This window comes from Dunckerocampus dactyliophorus, chromosome 6 (genome assembly GCF_027744805.1).
Source record: "Dunckerocampus dactyliophorus isolate RoL2022-P2 chromosome 6, RoL_Ddac_1.1, whole genome shotgun sequence".
Lineage (NCBI taxonomy): Eukaryota > Metazoa > Chordata > Actinopteri > Syngnathiformes > Syngnathidae > Dunckerocampus > Dunckerocampus dactyliophorus.
The window spans coordinates 612,501-617,500 of record NC_072824.1 but is presented as its reverse complement, the minus strand read 5'-3'; the positions used below and the strand labels follow the sequence as shown (position 1 = coordinate 617,500).

The 5,000-nt window shown below is 50.3% G+C and overlaps 12 non-coding genes across 12 annotated transcripts; all 12 read right to left on the bottom strand.

Annotated features, from left to right (window-relative positions):
• Window positions 1-116: 116 nt before the first annotated feature.
• Window positions 117-235, bottom strand: LOC129183763 (5S ribosomal RNA). Its single transcript, XR_008571175.1, has one exon. It is a non-coding gene; the product is annotated as a 5S ribosomal RNA (ribosomal RNA).
• Window positions 236-535: 300 nt separating this feature from the next.
• Window positions 536-654, bottom strand: LOC129184192 (5S ribosomal RNA). Its single transcript, XR_008571580.1, has one exon. It is a non-coding gene; the product is annotated as a 5S ribosomal RNA (ribosomal RNA).
• A 300-nt stretch (window positions 655-954) lies between these two features.
• LOC129183449 (5S ribosomal RNA) lies at window positions 955-1,073 on the bottom strand. Its single transcript, XR_008570867.1, has one exon. It is a non-coding gene; the product is annotated as a 5S ribosomal RNA (ribosomal RNA).
• A 295-nt stretch (window positions 1,074-1,368) lies between these two features.
• Window positions 1,369-1,487, bottom strand: LOC129183578 (5S ribosomal RNA). Its single transcript, XR_008570992.1, has one exon. It is a non-coding gene; the product is annotated as a 5S ribosomal RNA (ribosomal RNA).
• Window positions 1,488-1,787: 300 nt separating this feature from the next.
• Window positions 1,788-1,906, bottom strand: LOC129184191 (5S ribosomal RNA). The gene has a single exon (XR_008571579.1). It is a non-coding gene; the product is annotated as a 5S ribosomal RNA (ribosomal RNA).
• Window positions 1,907-2,206: 300 nt separating this feature from the next.
• On the bottom strand, window positions 2,207-2,325 carry LOC129183898 (5S ribosomal RNA). Its single transcript, XR_008571304.1, has one exon. It is a non-coding gene; the product is annotated as a 5S ribosomal RNA (ribosomal RNA).
• A 300-nt stretch (window positions 2,326-2,625) lies between these two features.
• Window positions 2,626-2,744, bottom strand: LOC129184190 (5S ribosomal RNA). The gene has a single exon (XR_008571578.1). It is a non-coding gene; the product is annotated as a 5S ribosomal RNA (ribosomal RNA).
• Window positions 2,745-3,039: 295 nt separating this feature from the next.
• On the bottom strand, window positions 3,040-3,158 carry LOC129183621 (5S ribosomal RNA). The gene has a single exon (XR_008571035.1). It is a non-coding gene; the product is annotated as a 5S ribosomal RNA (ribosomal RNA).
• A 300-nt stretch (window positions 3,159-3,458) lies between these two features.
• On the bottom strand, window positions 3,459-3,577 carry LOC129183762 (5S ribosomal RNA). The gene has a single exon (XR_008571174.1). It is a non-coding gene; the product is annotated as a 5S ribosomal RNA (ribosomal RNA).
• Window positions 3,578-3,877: 300 nt separating this feature from the next.
• Window positions 3,878-3,996, bottom strand: LOC129184189 (5S ribosomal RNA). The gene has a single exon (XR_008571577.1). It is a non-coding gene; the product is annotated as a 5S ribosomal RNA (ribosomal RNA).
• Window positions 3,997-4,291: 295 nt separating this feature from the next.
• LOC129183760 (5S ribosomal RNA) lies at window positions 4,292-4,410 on the bottom strand. The gene has a single exon (XR_008571172.1). It is a non-coding gene; the product is annotated as a 5S ribosomal RNA (ribosomal RNA).
• A 300-nt stretch (window positions 4,411-4,710) lies between these two features.
• Window positions 4,711-4,829, bottom strand: LOC129183759 (5S ribosomal RNA). Its single transcript, XR_008571171.1, has one exon. It is a non-coding gene; the product is annotated as a 5S ribosomal RNA (ribosomal RNA).
• Window positions 4,830-5,000: the final 171 nt, after the last annotated feature.

Sequence of the window (5,000 nt, the reverse complement as noted above, 5' to 3'; positions counted from 1 at the left end):
AATAGATGGATGTTCCTCACATGAGGGCAAAATAAATACTCTTCCTCCATTCAAAGTGATGGCGTTTTCCAAGAAGTGGGAAACAGCGCCCTCTGCTGAAAGCCAAGAGCCTAAAAAGCTTACAGCACCTGGTATTCCCAGGCGGTCTCCCATCCAAGTACTAACCAGGTCCGCCCCTGCTTAGCTTCCGAGATCGGACGAGATCGGGCGTTCTCAGGATAGTATGGCCGTAAGCCGGAAAGCTCTCTGAAAACTTTCCTTTTAAAGACGACACTGGTCAAACTGCGCTTCTGCAAACGGTCTCGGATGTGTGTGCACACTTTGCTGCTCGTATGGTTTTTCTGGCTGTTTTGTGCCACCGGTCGCAGCCACAGCCAGCCTATAAGCCTGTTTGAACTTCACAGCAGAGAGACAAATACTGTAGATGGATGTTCCTCACATGAGGGCAAAATAAATACTCTTCCTCCATTCAAAGTGATGGCGTTTTCCAAGAAGTGGGAAACAGCGCCCTCTGCTGAAAGCCAAGAGCCTAAAAAGCTTACAGCACCTGGTATTCCCAGGCGGTCTCCCATCCAAGTACTAACCAGGCCCGCCCCTGCTTAGCTTCCGAGATCGGACGAGATCGGGCGTTCTCAGGGTAGTATGGCCGTAAGCCGGAAAGCGCTCTGAAAACTTTCCTTTTAAAGACGACACTGGTCAAACTGCGCTTCTGCAAACGGTCTCGGATGTGTGTGCACACTTTGCTGCTCGTATGGTTTTTCTGGCTGTTTTGTGCCACCGGTCGCAGCCACAGCCAGCCTATAAGCCTGTTTGAACTTCACAGCAGATAGAAAAACACTGTAGATGGATGTTCCTCACATGAGGGCAAAATAAATACTCTTCCTCCATTCAAAGTGATGGCGTTTTCCAAGAAGTGGGAAACAGCGCCCTCTGCTGAAAGCCAAGAGCCTAAAAAGCTTACAGCACCTGGTATTCCCAGGCGGTCTCCCATCCAAGTACTAACCAGGCCCGCCCCTGCTTAGCTTCCGAGATCGGACGAGATCGGGCGTTCTCAGGATAGTATGGCCGTAAGCCGGAAAGCTCTCTGAAAACTTTCCTTTTAAAGACGACACTGGTCAAACTGCGCTTCTGCAAACGGTCTCGGATGTGTGTGCACACTTTGCTGCTCGTATGGTTTTTCTGGCTGTTTTGTGCCACCGGTCGCAGCCACAGCCAGCCTATAGGCCTGTTTGAACTTCACAGCAGAGAGACAAATAGATGGATGTTCCTCACATGAGGGCAAAATAAATACTCTTCCTCCATTCAAAGTGATGGCGTTTTCCAAGAAGTGGGAAACAGCGCCCTCTGCTGAACGCCAAGAGCCTAAAACGCTTACAGCACCTGGTATTCCCAGGCGGTCTCCCATCCAAGTACTAACCAGGCCCGCCCCTGCTTAGCTTCCGAGATCGGACGAGATCGGGCATTCTCAGGGTAGTATGGCCGTAAGCCGGAAAGCTCTCTGAAAACTTTCCTTTTAAAGACGACACTGGTCAAACTGCGCTTCTGCAAACGGTCTCGGATGTGTGTGCACACTTTGCTGCTCGTATGGTTTTTCTGGCTGTTTTGTGCCACCGGTCGCAGCCACAGCCAGCCTATAAGCCTGTTTGAACTTCACAGCAGATAGAAAAACACTGTAGATGGATGTTCCTCACATGAGGGCAAAATAAATACTCTTCCTCCATTCAAAGTGATGGCGTTTTCCAAGAAGTGGGAAACAGCGCCCTCTGCTGAAAGCCAAGAGCCTAAAAAGCTTACAGCACCTGGTATTCCCAGGCGGTCTCCCATCCAAGTACTAACCAGGCCCGCCCCTGCTTAGCTTCCGAGATCGGACGAGATCGGGCGTTCTCAGGGTAGTATGGCCGTAAGCCGGAAAGCTCTCTGAAAACTTTCCTTTTAAAGACGACACTGGTCAAATTGCGCTTCTGCAAACGGTCTCGGATGTGTGTGCACACTTTGCTGCTTGTATGGTTTTTCTGGCTGTTTTGTGCCACCGGTCGCAGCCACAGCCAGCCTATAAGCCTGTTTGAACTTCACAGCAGATAGAAAAACACTGTAGATGGATGTTCCTCACATGAGGGCAAAATAAATACTCTTCCTCCATTCAAAGTGATGGCGTTTTCCAAGAAGTGGGAAACAGCGCCCTCTGCTGAAAGCCAAGAGCCTAAAAAGCTTACAGCACCTGGTATTCCCAGGCGGTCTCCCATCCAAGTACTAACCAGGCCCGCCCCTGCTTAGCTTCCGAGATCGGACGAGATCGGGCGTTCTCAGGGTAGTATGGCCTTAAGCCGGACAGCTCTCTGAAAACTTTCCTTTTAAAGACGACACTGGTCAAACTGCGCTTCTGCAAACGGTCTCGGATGTGTGTGCACACTTTGCTGCTCGTATGGTTTTTCTGGCTGTTTTGTGCCACCGGTCGCAGCCACAGCCAGCCTATAAGCCTGTTTGAACTTCACAGCAGATAGAAAAACACTGTAGATGGATGGTCCTCACATGAGGGCAAAATAAATACTCTTCCTCCATTCAAAGTGATGGCGTTTTCCAAGAAGTGGGAAACAGCGCCCTCTGCTGAAAGCCAAGAGCCTAAAAAGCTTACAGCACCTGGTATTCCCAGGCGGTCTCCCATCCAAGTACTAACCAGGCCCGCCCCTGCTTAGCTTCCGAGATCGGACGAGATCGGGCGTTCTCAGGGTAGTATGGCCGTAAGCCGGAAAGCTCTCTGAAAACTTTCCTTTTAAAGACGACACTGGTCAAATTGCGCTTCTGCAAACGGTCTCGGATGTGTGTGCACACTTTGCTGCTTGTATGGTTTTTCTGGCTGTTTTGTGCCACCGGTCGCAGCCACAGCCAGCCTATAGGCCTGTTTGAACTTCACAGCAGAGAGACAAATAGATGGATGTTCCTCACATGAGGGCAAAATAAATACTCTTCCTCCATTCAAAGTGATGGCGTTTTCCAAGAAGTGGGAAACAGCGCCCTCTGCTGAAAGCCAAGAGCCTAAAAAGCTTACAGCACCTGGTATTCCCAGGCGGTCTCCCATCCAAGTACTAACCTGGTCCGCCCCTGCTTAGCTTCCGAGATCGGACGAGATCGGGCGTTCTCAGGATAGTATGGCCGTAAGCCGGAAAGCTCTCTGAAAACTTTCCTTTTAAAGACGACACTGGTCAAACTGCGCTTCTGCAAACGGTCTCGGATGTGTGTGCACACTTTGCTGCTCGTATGGTTTTTCTGGCTGTTTTGTGCCACCGGTCGCAGCCACAGCCAGCCTATAAGCCTGTTTGAACTTCACAGCAGAGAGACAAATACTGTAGATGGATGTTCCTCACATGAGGGCAAAATAAATACTCTTCCTCCATTCAAAGTGATGGCGTTTTCCAAGAAGTGGGAAACAGCGCCCTCTGCTGAAAGCCAAGAGCCTAAAAAGCTTACAGCACCTGGTATTCCCAGGCGGTCTCCCATCCAAGTACTAACCAGGTCCGCCCCTGCTTAGCTTCCGAGATCGGACGAGATCGGGCGTTCTCAGGATAGTATGGCCGTAAGCCGGAAAGCTCTCTGAAAACTTTCCTTTTAAAGACGACACTGGTCAAACTGCGCTTCTGCAAACGGTCTCGGATGTGTGTGCACACTTTGCTGCTCGTATGGTTTTTCTGGCTGTTTTGTGCCACCGGTCGCAGCCACAGCCAGCCTATAAGCCTGTTTGAACTTCACAGCAGATAGAAAAACACTGTAGATGGATGTTCCTCACATGAGGGCAAAATAAATACTCTTCCTCCATTCAAAGTGATGGCGTTTTCCAAGAAGTGGGAAACAGCGCCCTCTGCTGAAAGCCAAGAGCCTAAAAAGCTTACAGCACCTGGTATTCCCAGGCGGTCTCCCATCCAAGTACTAACCAGGCCCGCCCCTGCTTAGCTTCCGAGATCGGACGAGATCGGGCGTTCTCAGGGTAGTATGGCCGTAAGCCGGAAAGCTCTCTGAAAACTTTCCTTTTAAAGACGACACTGGTCAAATTGCGCTTCTGCAAACGGTCTCGGATGTGTGTGCACACTTTGCTGCTTGTATGGTTTTTCTGGCTGTTTTGTGCCACCGGTCGCAGCCACAGCCAGCCTATAGGCCTGTTTGAACTTCACAGCAGAGAGACAAATAGATGGATGTTCCTCACATGAGGGCAAAATAAATACTCTTCCTCCATTCAAAGTGATGGCGTTTTCCAAGAAGTGGGAAACAGCGCCCTCTGCTGAAAGCCAAGAGCCTAAAAAGCTTACAGCACCTGGTATTCCCAGGCGGTCTCCCATCCAAGTACTAACCAGGTCCGCCCCTGCTTAGCTTCCGAGATCGGACGAGATCGGGCGTTCTCAGGATAGTATGGCCGTAAGCCGGAAAGCTCTCTGAAAACTTTCCTTTTAAAGACGACACTGGTCAAACTGCGCTTCTGCAAACGGTCTCGGATGTGTGTGCACACTTTGCTGCTCGTATGGTTTTTCTGGCTGTTTTGTGCCACCGGTCGCAGCCACAGCCAGCCTATAAGCCTGTTTGAACTTCACAGCAGAGAGACAAATACTGTAGATGGATGTTCCTCACATGAGGGCAAAATAAATACTCTTCCTCCATTCAAAGTGATGGCGTTTTCCAAGAAGTGGGAAACAGCGCCCTCTGCTGAAAGCCAAGAGCCTAAAAAGCTTACAGCACCTGGTATTCCCAGGCGGTCTCCCATCCAAGTACTAACCAGGTCCGCCCCTGCTTAGCTTCCGAGATCGGACGAGATCGGGCGTTCTCAGGATAGTATGGCCGTAAGCCGGAAAGCTCTCTGAAAACTTTCCTTTTAAAGACGACACTGGTCAAACTGCGCTTCTGCAAACGGTCTCGGATGTGTGTGCACACTTTGCTGCTCGTATGGTTTTTCTGGCTGTTTTGTGCCACCGGTCGCAGCCACAGCCAGCCTATAAGCCTGTTTGAACTTCACAGCA